The following is an 18,171-nucleotide window of genomic DNA, read 5'->3' as shown; positions in this document are numbered from 1 at the left end:
CCGGGGCTCTGCCTTCCTGTGGCACAGACACAGAACACACCTGGTTAGAAGGGACCCACAAGGATCATCAGTCCAACCCTCAGCCCTGCACAGGACCATCCCTAAGGGTCACACCCTGTGCCCCAGAGGATCATCCAAACCCTCCTGGAGCTCTGGCAGCCTTGGGGCTGTGCCCACTGCCCTGGGGAGCCTGGGCAGTGCCAACCACCCTCTGGGGGAAAAACCTTTTCCTGGGATCCAACCTGACCCTGCCCTGGCACAGCTCCAGCCGTTCCCTGGGTGCTGTCCCTGGTCCCCCCAGAGCAGAGCTCAGTCCCTGCCCCTCCTCTGCCCCTGCCCAGGAAGCTGGAACTGCACTGAGCTCTGCCCTCAGTCTCCTCTTCTCCAGCTGAACACCCCAAGTGCCCTCAGCTGCTCCTCAAACATCTTCCCCTTAAGGCTCTTCCCCATCTTCATTGCCTGTTTATCTGGAAACATTCCTGCTTCATTCCAGTGTTGATGGACCAGCCATTCCTATCCCTGCATGTTTTATGTGAGGTGACTCCTGCCTTGCTGGCCAGCCCAGCTCGAATGAAACTTGGGTGTTTCTGAGAATTTTCACAGTTAGATGGGTGTCCTTTTTTGAACTGTATCTGTACAAGCCAGTTAACTTGTGCAACATGATCCAAATTTCTGGGAGTGTTATTTAGAATCATAGGATCACTGAGGTTGGAAAAGACCTCTAAGTACATTGAATCCAACCATTAATCCAACACTACCAAGCCCACCACTAATCCATGTGTCTAAGAGCCACAAATTTGTCTGAGCTGCTCTTGGTTTGGGAATACAGGGACATCAGAGAGGACAAACAGGACTTTACCACTGGTCCATCCAGCTTAACATGTTGCCTTCAGTAGAGAGCAACAAGAAATGCCTTGGGAAGAACATCAGAATAAAAGAAACTATTTATTGGGTGTAACTCTCCAGTTTCCTCTGATTTGGGCTTGTGGGACTCCCAGTACTTCCCTATTTTAATGCAATTCTTCTTTACACCTCTGACATTACAGAGTCCTGACATCTTACTATCATTACCACTGTCTTTAATGAAATCACTGGAGCACAGCACTGCAAAGGCTTCTAAAGATGTGCAAAGTAGTGTTTTTTCAGTGTGTCCCTTATCACCATGGAAACAGGCACAGTCTGTCTAACCAGAGGCAAAGGGGAGCAGCCTCCTCTCCTGAGGATGAGACAATGGTCAGGTCTCCTTCAGCAAATCTGTTGCTCAAGCCTGCCCTGTTGGATGAGGTGGATCATCAGCTTCTGCATCCTCCTTGGTGGATGCAAAAGCTTTGGACAGCCACGAGCAGCAGAGGTTTCACTCATCCTGATTTGGAAATAATTTTGGCTTTATTTGGAAATTAATCTTGATGATAAAGATTTCCACAGTCTGGCCTGTGAGAGTTCATTTGACCCCTCAAGCAGAAGGGTTTGCAGAGCAGCAAACCCAGCCTTTGGGAAGCAGAACATGGGGATCCCCTCACACCGTCATCACTCCCCAAATCTCCTTGGCAACAATTGTGAAATGGGGGGAAATCCAAGTTAAAAGATCTTGCAGTGACTGGCAGCATCTCCTGAAGAGGCAGTTCAGCATCTCTGGCTCGTGGCTGAGCAGATACACTGAGGAAGGTGATTTTAAGGAAATAAGGTGGTTTGAAGGATGTCACATCATTTTTGGTGTCATGAGGAGGGCAAAGCTCTCGGGGAGTTTTTTGGCTTTTACAGCCACACAAGGATGTGCAGGTCAGCTCTGCAAACTGCAAAACATGTGTGCTACTTCTAGGGAGACAACCAGGTAGTGGTGATGGCTCCAAAAGAAAAAGAGATCAGTGAAGGCCAGTGAGGGAAAAGTGGGATGAATTAATTCCTTGTGTAAAAATGTCTTGCTTTCTAATTTGAACCTGGTCAGCCCATGAGCACAAACTCACAAGAGGAGTTGGGAATGCTTAAATCTGCTGGGAAGATCATGGAATCATAAAATCCCAGAATGGCCTGGATTGGAAGGAACCTCAAAGATCATCCAGTTCCACCCCCTGCCATGGGCAGGGACACCTTCCACTAGCCCAGGTTGCTCCAAGCCCCATCCAACCTGGCCTTGGACACTTGCAGGGATGGGGCAGCCACAGCTTCTCTGGGCAACCTGTGCCAGGGCCTCCCCACCCTCACAGGGAAGATTTATTTCCAAAAATTTAATCTAAACTTACTTTCAGTTAGGAGGCCTTTTCCCCCTTGTAATAATATGTAGGAGCACAGAGCATCCCCTCATGCTCTGCACACTCACACTGAACACTTTACAGTGTTCCAGGACAGCCAAGGCAAACTCCTCAGGTGGCCCCAGGTAAGAGCAGGATCTTTGAATGATTCCCCTTTTGTGATGGGTGAAAGTTTGAAATGCAGCCCTGAAATCCTGCTCAGCTCAGACAGCCGGACTGTTCAGACAGACAGCAATTTTTAAACAGTAACAGTACAGAACAAGTGGATTCTTCTGGAGCTTTGTCTTAGGCAGTGGATAAAGCCCCGTTAAATGAGTGGTTTTGGGGCACTCTGGCTGTCCATCCTGGCTTGTAGGTCGTGATGTGATTTCACACAACTTCAGTGCAATGCTCTGTCACCCCCTAATTCCTGAAAACATCACTCAGCAAACACTTTCACGCCATCATCTGCCTGATTATGCTGATTCCCAGAGCACAGTTCACTGTTCTGTGCCTCCTGATCAATGGTGCAGCAATTCTCACCAGCCCTGGTTCAAGAGGTTAAATAGCAGGTGCTTGCCCTGCATTTGGTGCTGCAGCAAAGGGCTTTGCATAAAAGGGCAAGGAGGGAGAAAACAAGCAAACCACAAACCCAGCAGTTCTAATTGTTTCTTGGTAGACATTGAAAGTGACTCTCTGTACTAAAAGAATACAAAATATCCCAGCCACTTAATAATATTTATTTATCTCCTCCTCTGCTGAAAGGAAGTAAACATGCAGAGAACTGAAAACCCCATCTGTGTGGTCAGTGGAAATTCACTCTTGACGAAAGTTGTGATAACTGAAACCTTTATAAAAGACATTAATGCCCAGTTTTTCAAAGGTACATAGTTACCCAGCTGCCCCTGAAATGCAGGGGGGTGAAGTGTGCAGGTGCCTTCAGAAATTTCTGGGTTTATCCCCAGTGGGAACTGGGTCCATTTTTCATCAAAACCATGATTTACGTTTACATCCCTGTAGTTTGTTACCAGGACCTCAGCCTTTGCTTTTCAAGGTCTAAGAGAGCTCAGAGAAGATGCTCAATAATGTGTATTTTATCACCCCAAGTGATTCTTAACAGCCTCCTAATTGTGTCTCAGCAAAGGCGCTGCTGGATTTCCTATGGAATCCCAGAATCCCAGAATGATTTGGGTTGGAAGGGACCTTAAAGACCACCTCATTCCACCCCCTTCCATGGGCAGGGACATTTTCCACTAGACCAGGCTGCTCAGAGCTCCATCCAACCTGGAACAAGATGATCTTTAAGGTCCCTTTTCTTCGACCAGAGTCCCCATTCCATATCTGGTCCCTGGTTGCACACACGTGAACCCGTGAGCACACGTGGATGCCTGCAAACCAATTGGGTTGGAAAATCAAAATCAATCAATTGAGCTCTCTGCAAAACACCATTAGCACTCAAAGGATGAATCACCTTGTTGTTGGAGGCTCTAAGTTTCCTCTGATGAATCATCCCCTTGTTGCACTTGGGGGTTGTGTTTGTTCCCCACCTCTGAGCCCCAGCCAAGGGAGCTGAGAACCTGGGCCAGGGCTGGAAGAGTTGTTTGGTTTTATTTTTTAATTCTATTTATTAGGATTTTTTAATTCTATTTATTAGGAACCACCCACGTGGTTCCCAATCCAAGCCTGATCACTGATTAAGTGACACTCCAGTGTCTCATTCCCAACACTGTTGGGATGACACCTTTGCCTGTGACCATAAACCAACCCTTGGAGGGAGATGCTGCCTGTCTCTTATCTCTCATCCAGCATATTGGAAGCTTTCCAAGAATAGCAATGTTCGTTTTTCATTTTGTTTCTCGAATAAGATTACTGCATAAAAACAGACATCAAACAGGAGGAAAATGAGAGCAAAAAGGAAAGGTAAGAGCTGCCACTGCACAGTGTTATCTCCTTGGGAAGCTGCACAGAATTTATTCATGCTGTGCAACCACCTTACTTGTTCAAAAGAATTGTATCTCTCAGTCTTGTAAGGCAGTGGAAAATCAGGTATATTAAATTAACTGAAACTGGGGGAAAACCACCTTTTAATACTGTAGGTGAGATGCACCATCCATCTCTTCTGGAGTGCAGGTAGAAAGCAGAGGCACTGAGATAGATAATAAAATGCAAGAATAAAACAATACAAGTGGAACAGTTATAGAAGTGCAATAGCTTTCACAAATTTATTTGCTCAGTAGGAATTATTGTCTGCCCAAGGACTCCCACTTCTTCCTGTGCAGCATCCCCCAAACAAGGCAGCTGCCTGACTTCCTGGAAAACCTTTGGAACCTTCTGGCAGCATCTGCTTGTGAGAGTCAATCCAAGTGGAAAACTCTTTTCTGGGTATTAAACCCCTCTGCATTCTGATTAATGCCTTGGGAATAAGATGAAGGAGATAATGTGTGAATCTCAAAGCTGGAAGAAATGGGCTAATTAATAAGATAATTTCAATTAAAAAAAATGCAGGGACATTTAGGATGGGATTTTCAGGCACGTCCAGAGATTTCAAATAACTGTGGAATACCGGTTATTCTTTTACAGGACACTAGAAGGACATTCATTTCCCACGTGGTTCTCATAATTTCCTGAAAATCAGGCTATTTCTATGTGATTCCAGCAGCATAATGAAAAATTGAGCCACTCAGATTCTGTTGCCTACTCTGGGGTCTAATAAAAAAAATCTCAAGTTCAATAAGAGAGAGAAAAAGGACATTTCCAGTTGCTGGTGTGAGTGTGGTTCTTAAAGTCTCTGGACACACCTGAAAATCTTGGCCTGAGAAAATCCACGAGGTGGATGGAGGAGGAAGTTCTTTAGAGGAAACAATTTGACAGGCAATTCAGGAAAAGTTTCATCCCCAAAATCTGGGAAATGATAATGCTGATGAGCCAGGAAAAAAAAAAAAACAAACTTGAGGTGGGGGCCGAGCTGTGGGACAGGATCAGACTCGAGTTTTGCATCTTCCTGTTGCCCTCCCACCCAGCCAAGGGAGTGTGAGGTGTGTGGGCACCTGGGGATGAGGGTGAGAAAGGGGTTTGGAGGGATAAAAGTGCCTCTTGGATGGGAAAGGGGAACTCAGAACTTTGGAGGCACAGGTGTGAGGGTCTGGGTTAGGAAAGGCATGGCTTTGGAATTGTTGGGCTGTAACAATAAGAATTTTCCTGTGTGTGAGTCTGAAACTTTTAGTAATTGTTCAGAGTAAGATGTGGAATCATGAACTAAAGACTAATTGGTTTGATTTGAGTCAAAATCTATTATTTGTGTTCCCTGTGCCTAAGGACTGTGTGGAAAGCTTTTGATGGTAGAGAGATGAGTGATCTGAGGTCAGACTGAAAATAATCAGACCTTCACAGGGGCCACACCATCCTGGTTAGAACTTCACTGGGAGAGCTGAATCACATCACCACTGAGTTTAGGTGGCAGTACAGGGTACCCAGGTTAGAAATAAAGACCCCACAAACAGCTTCTAAACCTTATCAACAGGGAAATATATGGTCTGCTTAGCATGGCTTTCATACACTTACCCCTAGTGGGTAAAAATACGAGAACCAGTAAAAAGTCAAAGCCATGACTAGTTTGAAATGTGGTTGTACATCACAGGAAGAGCAGGAATGTAGGGTGAGAGTATATTTATGATTCTGGCAGGCTGAAAGGCTTTGTTAGTTCAGCTTTCTCAAAATAAGAAAACTCCATCACTTTTCTTCTCGGGGAAGAAACTGTGAAATTGTTTATTTTTTTCCATCCCTGCAGGACAAAGGAGGGAAGAGCTTTCACAATTTCCACCGTGGTGAATGTGGCAGAGTGAGCTGCCTCGGGTGCCAGAGCTGCCTTCTGTCCCTCACAGCCTGGCAGGGGTTTATCCTCACAGCACCTCTCGAGGTGGATCAGTGTTGGTGCTGCTTCTGTGATAAGCTGAGAGGATGATTCGGGCTAATTAAAAAGCAAACAGTGTCAGGTCAATATAACCTGGAGAGAGAAAAGAAAAAACAAATCTTAAAACTTAATTGGGGCCCTATAAAGGCATAAAACAAGTTACCTCCCTTTTACCTTGTGTAAGATTTATAGTGGAGGAATTTCGTTTAGTTAGCCAGATAATAACACCTTTCTTAAAAATTTATAACTTTGTATAGATAACAAGCAAACATCTGTTGAATGCCTGACTTGACAATATGTTATGGATGCTTATAGATAACATTCTTGTTTAAGAAAAACATCTGTTGAATGTCTGACTTAACAATGTGTAATGTTTATGTTTATGTATAATGAATACTCACGAAATAGCTGGAAATAAATGTAGAACAACTGTCTTTGGGTGTGACAGGCGTTGGGAGTTGTTAAAACTGATCATCCAGCACTGAATTTGCTTTTATCATATAATAAATTCTAATTGGAAATCACCCAGCTTTGGGTTTCTATTTCTCACACTTCTCTATCTCCTTGGTAAAGACAAGTGATGCAGCATCAGAAGGTGAAAGTGGCCCTGTACAGGCTTGGGGGTTCAATCCAGCTGTGCCCCCCCAGGTCTGGGAGCCTCTTCAGCCCACAAAGGCTTCCTGAAGGTCTCTCCAGGTCTCTCCAGAGTTGATGTGACGTGGCCAAGGACCACGAGGACACACAGAAAAGCTGCAGCAAGGGGTGTTTGAGCTTAAATGATCAGTTAAAATCCACACACACAAAAAATCACTGTTAAAATAAGGAAATACCACCTGTTTCCTCAGAGTGACAGGAGCTTTCTGTCCAGAGGTGAAAGTGCTAAAAGTCCTAAGGATGACACAAGAATGATATTTCAAAATGCCTTAAGTGCTGGATGTCACCTGGAGCTTTGTATTCATGGCAATTAGCACAAGATCAGCTTGGAGGGAGCTTTTGGTTCCAGCCTGGGATGTCTTCAAGCAGGGGTTGATTTCAGGTCTCCCATCACCATATTGAAGGTAAAAACCACCATGAAAAAAGCTGCAAGTCCCCTCCTTGGAGCACTGCAGCACTTGGATGCCACCAACACCCCTAAAGAGAGCTCCCAGCCCTCATCAATTAACAGCCACTCTAATTGGGATGTGCTGATGTTCAGCTCTGGCTGAGCACTTGTCTGCAGTGCTTTTTTGGAGTTGCTGGGCTTCTCACGAGCTCTACTCATTGGCAAGGGGCAAGATTCCCATGAATATGTTGGATTAAACACTTCTGGGCACCCCAGGCCAGTTGTGGAGGCAGCATCTGTGCAAAGCAGACTGTTCTTTCTCAGTAAGTGATTCATCCTGGCTTAAAATCTTTGCATGTGGGGGAGTGGATGAGTTTGGCAATGTTTAAACCCCCAGCCCACATCAGGGCTGAATTTAGAAACAGCCCAGACAAGTTGTTTTGTCTGGATACCTCCCAGATAGCCAAAGGCAATGGCTGAGGGCACTTGTGAGCATGACTTAATTTGGGAGCAGGAGCCTCGTTAGCAGGCACAATTAATCATTGTGGCTCTTGTGACAAAATCACCCCCATCACCCTGCTGAGGGTGGCAAATCAAACAGGCATAATGCACCCTGCCTGGGGATGGCATTAGAGAAGGCCATCATCAAGCAGGGACAACCCATGGATTGAGGGTGACCTCAGCCTGGTGCATCCAGGGAGGATTGGTGACAACCAGACAAGGGAATGGAGGCATCACTGTGCCAGGCATCACTGTGCCAGGCATCACTGTGCCACGGCTGCCAGGGCATCATCACTGGCTCATTTGCATGAGCCAGAGAAAATACATAAATCAGGGGAGAATGAAAAGGCAAAATCAGAATATTGAGCCTTGAGTGACAGTCCTGCTTTGTCCTTACAGAGGTAATTGTCAGGCAAAATGCTGCATCTGCCAGCCCTTTCACTACAGGAGTCACCCTAAAAATACCCAGAGCCTTTTCAAAGCTGCATTTCTTATCCACAAGAGGGGCACATCCACTATGGATCCTGTGTGGTTTGCCCTCAGTGGAATTAAATCTGGCATTTCTTTCTTTGATTCCAATCACAGAACACAAAAGCTCTGTGCATTCCCATTGACATTCACATCATTTCTACTTCAGCTTCTCTTGAATTAATTCAACCCGGGAATCTTCACAATGTCACTCTCAATTTATTCAGGCTGAGGCTGAAAAACTAATTCTTGTCCATTCTTGAATTCTGCCCCCTCTTATTCCTTTCTTTGATGCCTTTGTGCAAATATCTTAGTAATTCCTTGGGCACACCACACACAGAGGGTTTTGCTGATGGAAAAGCAAGTTTTTCACTCTTTCCAGAGGAGTTGGACACTGAGACAACTGAAGGACAATCAGCACAAACCACTGTACCAAATAGCAAGTGGGTTTTTGACAATATTACTTCTCTGTACATTTTCCCCAGACTTTTCCACACTGGAGGACTGCCAGCCTACATAGGATCAGAATCATGGAATGGGTTGGGTTGGAAGGGACCCTAAAGATCATCTCATTCCACCCTCTGCCATGGGCAGGGACACCTCCCACCAGCCCAGGCTGCTCCAAACCCAACCTGGCCTTGGACACTTGCAGGGATGGGGCAGCCACAGCTTCTCTGGGCAACCTGTGCCAGGGCCTCCCCACCCTCACAGGGAAGGATTCCTTCCCAATATCTGATCTAAACCCACCCTCCTTCAGCTTATGAAACATTTTCCCCTTGTTCTATCACTACATGTCTACGTGAAAAGTCCCTCTTCAATTTTCTTTTAAGTCCCTTTTAGGCACTGGAAAGTGCTATAAAGTCTCTTCTCTTCTCTTCTCTTCTCTTCCGCTTCTCTTCTCTTCTCTTCTCTTCTCTTCTCTTCTCTTCTCTTCTCTTCTCTTCTCTTCTCTTCCTATCTTCTCTTCTCTTCTTCTTCTCTTCTCTTCGCTTCTCTTCTCTTTCTCTCTCTTCTCTTCTCTTCTCTTCTCTTCTCTTCTCTTCTCTCTCTTCTCTTCTCTTCTCTTCTCTTCTCTTCTCTTCTCTTCTCTTCTCTTCTCTTCTCTTCTCTTCTCTTCTCTTTCTCTTCTCTTCTCTTCTCTTCTCTTCTCAAATCTTCTCAAATCTTCTCAAATCTTCTCAAATTCTTCTCTCAAATCTTCTCTTCTCTTCTCAAATCTTCTCTTCTCTTCTCAATCTTCTCTTCTCTTCTCTTCTCTTCTCTTCTCTCTCTTCTCTTCTCTTCTCTTCTCTTCTCTTCTCTTCTCTTCTCTCTCTTCTCTTCTCTTCTCTTCTCTTCTCTTCTCTCTCTCTCTCTAAATCTTCTCTTCTCAAATCTTCTCTTCTCAAATCTTCTCAAATCTTCTCAAATCTTCTCAAATCTTCTCAAATCTTCTGTTCTCAAATCTTTTCTTCTCAAATCTTCTCTTCTCAAATCTTCTCTTCTCTCCCCCTAAATTCCACTCTCATTTTCAGGTGGAATTCAAAATCTTCAGGTAAAACTCAGCTGAGAAAAACCTACCTAGTTCAGACTGGTTTCAGTACAAACCTGAGCAAAACCACAGACCTGCTCACGGTTTCCAGACCAAACCATACTTTTCACCTGCTTTTTTGGGGTTTCATTATGAAAGTTTCATGGAGCCTGAAAAAAACAAACCAGACACGATGCTGAAGTGTTTTGAACTGCTGCCTGTCCACTTCTCTCTACTGGGAATATAATGGTTGGCAAGGCAAATCTTTGCTGAAAAGAGACAGTTCTGTGCCCCCACACGGACCCCCAGCTGGTTTTAAATAAAAATAAATAGATTTAATGGCCCTCCTTGGCTCCTGAGCTTTGGACTTGCTTTTGACCCTTCCAGTTTGAGTAAATTTCCTTCCAGTTTGAATAAATAAATAAACAAACCAGATTGCTCATATTTGTCTCAGTAAAGGTATTTTCTAGACCTCAAATCAATTTGCACTCCTGTCTGTACAAGTTTTTAGCAGAGAAAACCTGTAACTAATTTTGCATCCGCAGAAACGATGCATTCTCAAAATATGCAGGGTGTGAAACTCCAGTTTCACCCACTATTGGCACATGGCTTCAGTCTTGGCTACATACCTGGAAGACAAAAAAAGTCATGGATTCTCTTCATCACAGTGTGAAATCAGTGCAGCCATGGCATAGTCAAGCAAACATCTTCTGTATCTCAGGGTTTAAAGAGATTTGGAAAATGCTGTGTCTTTAGTATTGGTCTCTCTTATTGATTAACAGCAGCTTTTCCCAGTGGAGATTAAAACTTGGGTCATTTCTGAGTCAGGCCAGGGAAGTCCTCAAGCCCTTGGCAGCTCAGGCTGCTCACACACAGGTGAGTGTGGTGCACAGGACAGGTGATTTCAGCCTTGAATTTGTGCCAATCAAAGAGTAGATAAAAGAAAAACATACTGAAGAGAATTTTCTGGAAATATAACTCGTTTTTAGTGATATCCAAGCAAATGTGTGTGTTTTTGCTGGATACATTTCCAAAGGCTGTGGCTCACCTACTGAGCCAATTCTGTCACCCAGGATATATCAGGACTGATTCTTTTGCTGAATTCCTTAGAAATTACCTTCTTGAGCCCAACTGAGCCAGGAAACTGCACTGGACTGGAAGATTTCATTTTAGAAGACAGCCAGCTTCCATCTCAAAGACACCCAGTCATGATGGACCTGCCACTTCCAAGGAGTTGTGACACTGTTTAACCAAATCCAGTCTCATGGATCTGCTTCTCTTTTCTCTTGGATTGACAGAGAGTCAGAGAGAGAGAAAAAGGAAAGTCTTGTGGTTTGTTTTTTTTTTCCCTCACCTCTCGTGTCATTAACTCTCACTTCTGCTGGTCAAAACTTTCTTTTTCTTAACTTGAATTCACACAGACCCAGGTTCAAATTTCCTCCTTTCCCCAGTTTGAATAAATAAATAAATCAAATTGCTCACATTGCTCTGGGTAAAGGTATTTTCTAGATCCCCAATCATTCGTTCACTCCTTCCCCTGCAACTTTTTGACAGGGAAAACCTGATTTTCCCTGCTTGACAGTGAGAATAACTTCTCAAAGCAAGGTAGGGTGGGAAAGTGCAACTTCAACCAGTGTTTTGAGTGAATGAAATAAAAACATAGCAAATGATTGAAAGTTAGAGGCACCCACTCAAATGCAAAAAAACCCCTTTCTCTGTGGCCACTGTTAAATGTAACGAGGCAGTTTCAGGATGTGTTGGTTTTGTTGGGTTTGTTTGGCTTGAACTATTTTCTGGAGGAGGTAAAACTCAGACTGAAAGGAAATCTGGTTTCCCATCTGGCCTCCTGCCTGGCCAGGGCTGGGTCACCTCCATGCCCACCCTGGTGGCTCTGGGAGGAAGGTGCCAGCTCACCCAGGAGGATCAGTTTAGACAAGATCTCCATGACTTTCCTGGAGTTCCTTAGGCCAGAAGCCCAAGGGAAGAGGGTGGGAGAGGAGCAGTGCCCACCCTGCAAGGAAAGCCACCAAGACATGCCCTGCACTTCTCTGCTGCTCTGGGAGCACCTTGGGAAGAGATGTTTGGAGCCAGCACTGAGCAGAAGGACCTGATAAGGTCTTTGAGCATTAAAACATACCTAAATCCGGCCTTTTCCACCCCAGAGCTCAAATCCTTTTACGAGAAAGGTCTTGATTTCCACCATTTTATGGACAGAAAAACTGAGACAGATGATGGAGAAGTAACTAATGGAGCAGAGACACCCCAAAACCTTTGCCAGATGTGATATCCGTGGAGAACCCACCCTGAACTCCAACAGGATTATGAGCCAGAGGAAAGCTCCAGGAGCACAGGGGCTTGTCCTTGTTTTCCCTGAGCTGGGCAAGGCCAGGAATGAGGGAAGGAGGGTGGTGAAGGTAACGAGGAGGTGGTGGAGGAGGTTGTGAGAGAAGATGAAGCAGCTTTGACACGAGCAAAGGAAACCTCACGTTTGGAATTTCAAAAAGTCGACTCGACATTTCTGCCGTGGCAGATAAACATCTCTCTCTCTCTCTCTCTCTCTCTCTCTCTCTCTCTCTCTCTCTTGTGACTGGGAATTGTAGTTTTGCTGTTTATAAATAGAAAAAACCAACATGTTAGCTCGTGTTATTTCCTCTGGGGCTTTTTGGGGGTAGATGGGTGTGGGTGGTAAACAGCTCACAAAGGAGTTGTTGTTATTATTAGTCAATATGAAGCAGGGGAGGGCAGGGGCTGAGCCCTGATGTGCCAAATTCAGGCTCACCACAAGCCAAATATAGGCCTGTCATTCAGCTACAGGGAGAGAGGGCCAGCACAGCAGAACCACTGCTCTGTGGCTCTCATTGTTGCTGATTTGTGATTTTATCTATATTCCTACAAGCAGTTTTCTTGACAAGAGACAACTTAGGCAGGCACACAGAGATCTGAAAGTCTAAAAACTAGCAGTGAGACATAAAGGCATCGATAAGCAGCTCAAGAGGGTTAGCAGAGCACTTAAGAAAGCGTTTCAGCCTTGGCAAAGCCTCTCCTGTGTCGTGGTAACAGCCAGCAGTGGAAACATGTGGTCTGGGCTCTGTACAAATGCATTACAAGGCAGGCTGGGGAATTTGCAGGCTGAGCAGGGCGTGCAAAGGCTGAGAGGGAGCAAAACCTGCCAACTGTCTGGTCTTTAAGGCTCTGTCTGCCACCCTGAAGTGCAGGGACTGCCCCTTCTTGCCCGGAGCATCCCCAGGGTTGGGCAGCAAAGCCCTCCAGTGCTGGTGCCTGAACGGATCTGGCTGTGAGGAGAGGGAAAGGGAGCTGGAGCTGGGACTCAGAGCTACCCCGGGTATTCCTGCACACCCTGGGCTCCAGGCACGGGGGAGAGTCACAGCAAGTGCCAGCTGGATCACCAAACCCAAGGTAACCTCGACCCTCCGGGAGCCATGGCCTGTTTGGGGTGTACTGGGGTCAGTGCTGGCTTTAGGGTGACCTTCAGGGCAACCTCAACCACAGGGGCAGTGCTGGCCTGAAGGGAGTGACCTGTGACAGCCCAACTGCAGGTCTAGGTCAGATCCCAGTCCAGGGATCTGCTTTTGCATTTCCAAGTCCAAAATGGTGTGAAACCAGTAGGAATTTCTCAGGTTGCCCAGAGAAGCTGTGGCTGCCCCATCCCTGGAAGTGTCCAAGGCCAGGCTGGACGGGGCTTGGAGCAACCTGGGCTGGTGGGAGGTGTCCCTGTCCATGGCAGGGGGTGGGATGAGATGACCTTTAATGTCCCTTCCACTCTGTGATTCTATGAAATACAGCAGTGGATTCCCCTCCTCTCAAAAATGCCGTTACATTAAAAGCAAAACCGGATTTTGGAAAGACGGGGCTTCTGATAAAACTTTCCAGAAGATTAAAAAAATAACTTTGCACCTTAATAAGAAAGACACAAGTTCAGCACTTTGGGAATTGAATCATTTCGTAATTCTCTAAAAATGACGTTTTGTTTTGGAACACTGCACTTGTTATTATTTTATTTATTCGATGTATTTATTCAGCTCGAAACTGTGGGAAAAATTAAACCCTTTGATCTCCGTGTGCTACGTTGTAGTGACAGAGAAAGGGACTTTTTCTTTGTGATCCATTTCTAGGATATTTTTTTTTTCTCTAAGTTATTCTGAAGTTTATGACCCAAATACAGAAGCTAATTCCTGATGACATATTTGCATGTCTGGTGGTTTTCCAGTGATAGCAAACTCTGTCAGCACTTCTGTTCATTAATTTGGGAAAATTCCCTCACTGCCAGTCTTACAGATTTCATAACACATTGAAAAAGGATCAGTTTGCTTTGGTTTTTGGAGAAGCCAAGAATTCCTCAGTGCAATAAGGATTGCATGATCATGCACAAGAGGGGGCAGGTGGAAAAAGTAGGTGGAATGTAGGAAGAGCTGGACAAGTGAGGAGTTGTAGCAATAGGGGAGGGATTTGGTGGCTAAAAGATTAAGCTTTCCAAGGGAATGGGGAGGATGTTTGTCATGAAGACAACTCTGCCATGACATGGCCTAGAGCCAGGGCTCCTACTTCTGCCATGGTTCCATCTCACTTGGGAACATTGCCATGGCACAGAGTCACAGGATACTCTGAGTTGGAAGGGACCCCCAGGGATCATCCAGTCCAACCCTCAGCCCTGCATAGGACCATCCCCAAGGGTCACACCCCGTGGCCCAGAGGATCATCCAAACCCTCCTGGAGCTCTGGCAGCCTTGGTGCTGTGCCCACTGCCCTGGGGAGCCTGGGCAGTGCCAACCACCCTCTGGGGGAAGAACCTTTTGCTGAGATCCAACCTGACCCTGCCCTGGCACAGCTCCAGCCATTCCCTGGGTGCTGTCCCTGGAGCACAGGGCCCCTAAAGGGATGGCTCAGGATGCACCACACATCCCATATGATCTTCTGCACCACCAGGGACTCTGCTAAGGCAACAGGGGGCTGGGTTGCCTGGCTGGAGAGGGAAGAGCTTGTGGCCTTTGTGAGGCAGCACTTGAGAGTGGCAGAGGGCTGGAGGAGGGAGCTGGGGCATGGCATAGCCATGGGGTGCCTGGGATGAGAGTCCAGCTAGGGATGTGGGGGGCAAACCATGGATGAAGGGACTGTATGGAAATGGTCCAGAACTGGACAGGATGTAGCAGGGGACTGAAGAGGAACAGGGTGTGAGGGTTTTGGGGGTAAAGGCGGCACAGTGGGCACAGCAGGGGCTGTGTGATCTGAACAGACACTGGCACTGGACAGTAAATCATGTGAGTCATTGTGTTGGCAAAGGATGAGGTTGGAGATATGGAGAAGACCCAGCCCAGCACTGCTGCTCACCCTCGTGCTCTGGAGCAGCAGCAAGGAGGGATGAACTCGGGCACAGCTCGGACAGTTCCATGGGATTTGGGCATGAGGGGCAGAGCCCATCCTTGCAGGACCCCCCCCCAGGGCATGGAGACAGGAAGAGTCAGGTAGCTCCTCTGGTGAGTACCCCAGCAAAGCAGCAAACAGACACTGTATTTCTTTGAGAAATTATTTTGGGGACCATTTTTCTGACCAAAACCAGTGGCTGGGATGGTGGTTCTCCGCACAAGGGGGAATTTTCTATGGGCAGCCTTTGAGACTGTTATGTCTCTATTTTTGTAATGTCAAAATCTAAATATTTAGCCTGACCTACAGCTGACTGTGCAGCAGAAAGGAAAGGAAACCAGCCAGGTGGAAAGCAAAGTGCCAGAGCACATGATGGTGGTGAAAATCAAAGCCCATCCCAACTACAAGGAGAGTGCAGAGTCTGCTGAGTTTAACCCTGGTGAATAGTTCACTGGGTGCAGCCACTGAATGGCAATAAATATGTTGGATTAATTTAGGTGGAGGAGGAGGAGGAGGCACCACAAGTGCTCAGGTTACCACAGGATACAGTCCTAGACACAGCCCACAGCCTGTGCTTTCAGCACTCCCACGGGGGAATGGGCTGTGATAGCCATCTCTGAGCACACAACTGCCTTCCATGAAGGGCTGGGGCTCTAAAACCGGGACCAAGTGGTTCCATGAATCATCAATTCATTGGAAAAGGCACTTTCAGGTTGACCAAACCTGTTAATGGGTTTGAGCTGGATTTTGCTGAATGGTTGAGGTGAAACCACAAGTGCTGAAAAGCTTTGGAAGTGCTGAAACACCAGAATTAGGCGAAATTAAACAGTGGTTGATGTGCAAGATTAATCAGGTTTATACTTCTGAAAGCTTTTTGTTCTTGCCAAAACCTGAGACACGTGAGGGAGACATTGTTCCTCATCCATTACCTGGCTGATTAAATTACCAAAGTACACCATAATAACTGCAGATATGATCTCCCTCTCTGACTAATTCCAACCACAGTTTTGAGCAATCTTCCCCCATCCTCGAGAAATCATTACTCTTAAATAGCATGCACAAACCAGAATACCATAAACTGAATGAAAGTGGAGGAAAACACCCCATAACAATTCCCTGAAAACTGCAGGTAAAAATTCCCTGTCTGGGACTCACTTTTACAGAATGAGTACAAATTAGAGAAGTCTGTGAATTCTTCTGGCCTGGACTCAACAGGAGATCAACGAGCCTTTCAATATTACTTGGGTAAAGATAGGGGTATAACTTTTATTTTATGCCAGGAGCAGCAGCAGCAGCACAGAAAGATGTGCTCCATGCATACAAGGAAACCATTCTGGAGCCAGTGGATGCAGATCATCAAGAGACACTTAATGAAACATCAAATAGAATCATGGAATGCTTTGGTTGGAAGAGACCTTAAAGATCTTCTTGTTCCAACCCCCTGCCATGGGAAGGGACACCTTCCACTAGACCAGGTTGCTCAGAGCCCCATCCAACCTGGCCTTGAACATTTCCAGGGTCACCACCTGCTATCTTTTGACCCTTCAATGAACCAGAGCACTGTACAGGGTCATCCCAAATACCATCCAGCCCAATGCACCATCAGCAAGTACCATAATTAAGAACAAGATGTTTTGGTTGAGAGAATGAGCAACAGGCAAAATACAGTGGACGTTCACCTGAGTTACCTAATCCTTGTTTGAGTCCAGTTAAACACTCATGAAATTTATAAAACAGATGTTCTTTTCATTTATTTCCAGTGTTTTGAAGGGTATGTTTTCCTGGGGTGCCCTTTAGATTTGTTAGATAACAAGCTGGGTTCATCTCTGGCTCTACAGCAATTGGAGAAGAGAAGGTTGTGTGGAGACCCCACAGCACCTTCCAGTGTCTGAAGGGGCTACAGGAGAGCTGGAGAGGGACCTTTATCAGGAAATGGGGTGACAGAGAAGGGGGAATGGCTTCAGACTGAAAGAAGGGAAGTTTGGGTTTGATATATGGAAGAAATTCCTCCCTGTGAGGGTGGTGAGGCCCTGGCACAGGTTGCCCAGAGAAGCTGTGGCTGCCCCTGGATCCCTGGAAGTGTCCAAGGCCAGGTTGGACATGGCTTGGAGCAGCCTGGGCTAGTGGAAGGTGTCCCTGCCCATGGCAGGGGTGGGATGAGATGATCTTTAAGGTCTCTTCCAACCCAAACCGACCTGTGATTCTATTACTCTTTCTTTTTTTCAGGATTTAAAACAGTAAACAGCCCTAAGCCTACAAACCTGTGGGGGAGGCCCAAAGGGGGCAGGAAGAGCTCTCCCTTCAGCTGGTGTGACCTCACCTGTGACTTTGGGAGCCTTCATTTCCACTTGGCCAAGGTGAGACATTTCAAGGCCTTTTTCTTCAGCCAGTCTTGGCTGCAGGACCTTCCCTTTGCCATCCAGTGTGGCTGAAGGGACTCAGCACATCCTTATGAAGCTGATCAAGCTGGACTTCAAAAAGCAGGAAACCTAGAGCTGTGGTCCAAATCTGGTCATTTTTGGCCACTTTTCATGTCTGGCAGCTCTTATTTCACTGCTGGCACTGCTCCAGGTGAGTGCACAGTGATAACAGGCACTGGGGTTATTCATGAGTTACTAAGTTGAAGGCTACACACTTTGTCCTTGTAAGACCCACAGGACTATTTTTCATGCCTTCATCCTTCCAAGAGGAACACCATGGTGTTTCAAAGCTTCTTATTCATCTATCAAGAGAAAGAAGAGAATTACACACAAGTGCCTTTCCTGGGAGAGCCCCAGTCCCTTCCTGCAGTCTGAGGTACAGAAACATCAGCTCAAAGCACCTGATCCTCAGGATGGGGATGTTTGGGAGGCCTCTGGGAGAAAGTGAAAACCCATTGTGTGATGTTGTGGTTGGGACAAGAGAGATGGTTTGGTTCACTAATCATTCAGTGTCATTGGTTCTTTCTTTCTTTCTTTCTTTCTTTCCTTCTTTCCTTCTTTCTTTCCTTCTTTCATTCTTTCCTTCTTTCTTTTCTTCTTTCATTCTTTCTTTCATTCTTTCATTCTTTCCTTCTTTCCTTCTTTCTTTCTTTCTTTCCTTCTTTCTTTCCTTCTTTCCTTCTTTCCTTCTTTCTTTCCTTCTTTCTTTCTTT

At 46.0% G+C, this 18,171-nt stretch overlaps 1 long non-coding RNA gene across 1 annotated transcript; it reads left to right on the top strand.

Annotated features, from left to right (window-relative positions):
- The first annotated feature begins 12,871 nt into the window (after positions 1-12,871).
- On the top strand, positions 12,872-18,166 carry LOC135424856 (uncharacterized). Its single transcript, XR_010435390.1, has 3 exons — positions 12,872-13,076; positions 17,265-17,609; positions 17,726-18,166. It is a non-coding gene; the product is annotated as an uncharacterized LOC135424856 (long non-coding RNA).
- The last annotated feature ends 5 nt before the right edge of the window (positions 18,167-18,171 follow it).

This window comes from Pseudopipra pipra, chromosome 20, assembly GCF_036250125.1.
Source record: "Pseudopipra pipra isolate bDixPip1 chromosome 20, bDixPip1.hap1, whole genome shotgun sequence".
Classification (NCBI taxonomy): Eukaryota; Metazoa; Chordata; class Aves; order Passeriformes; family Pipridae; genus Pseudopipra; species Pseudopipra pipra.
This window is presented reverse-complemented; position numbering and strand designations above follow the sequence as displayed.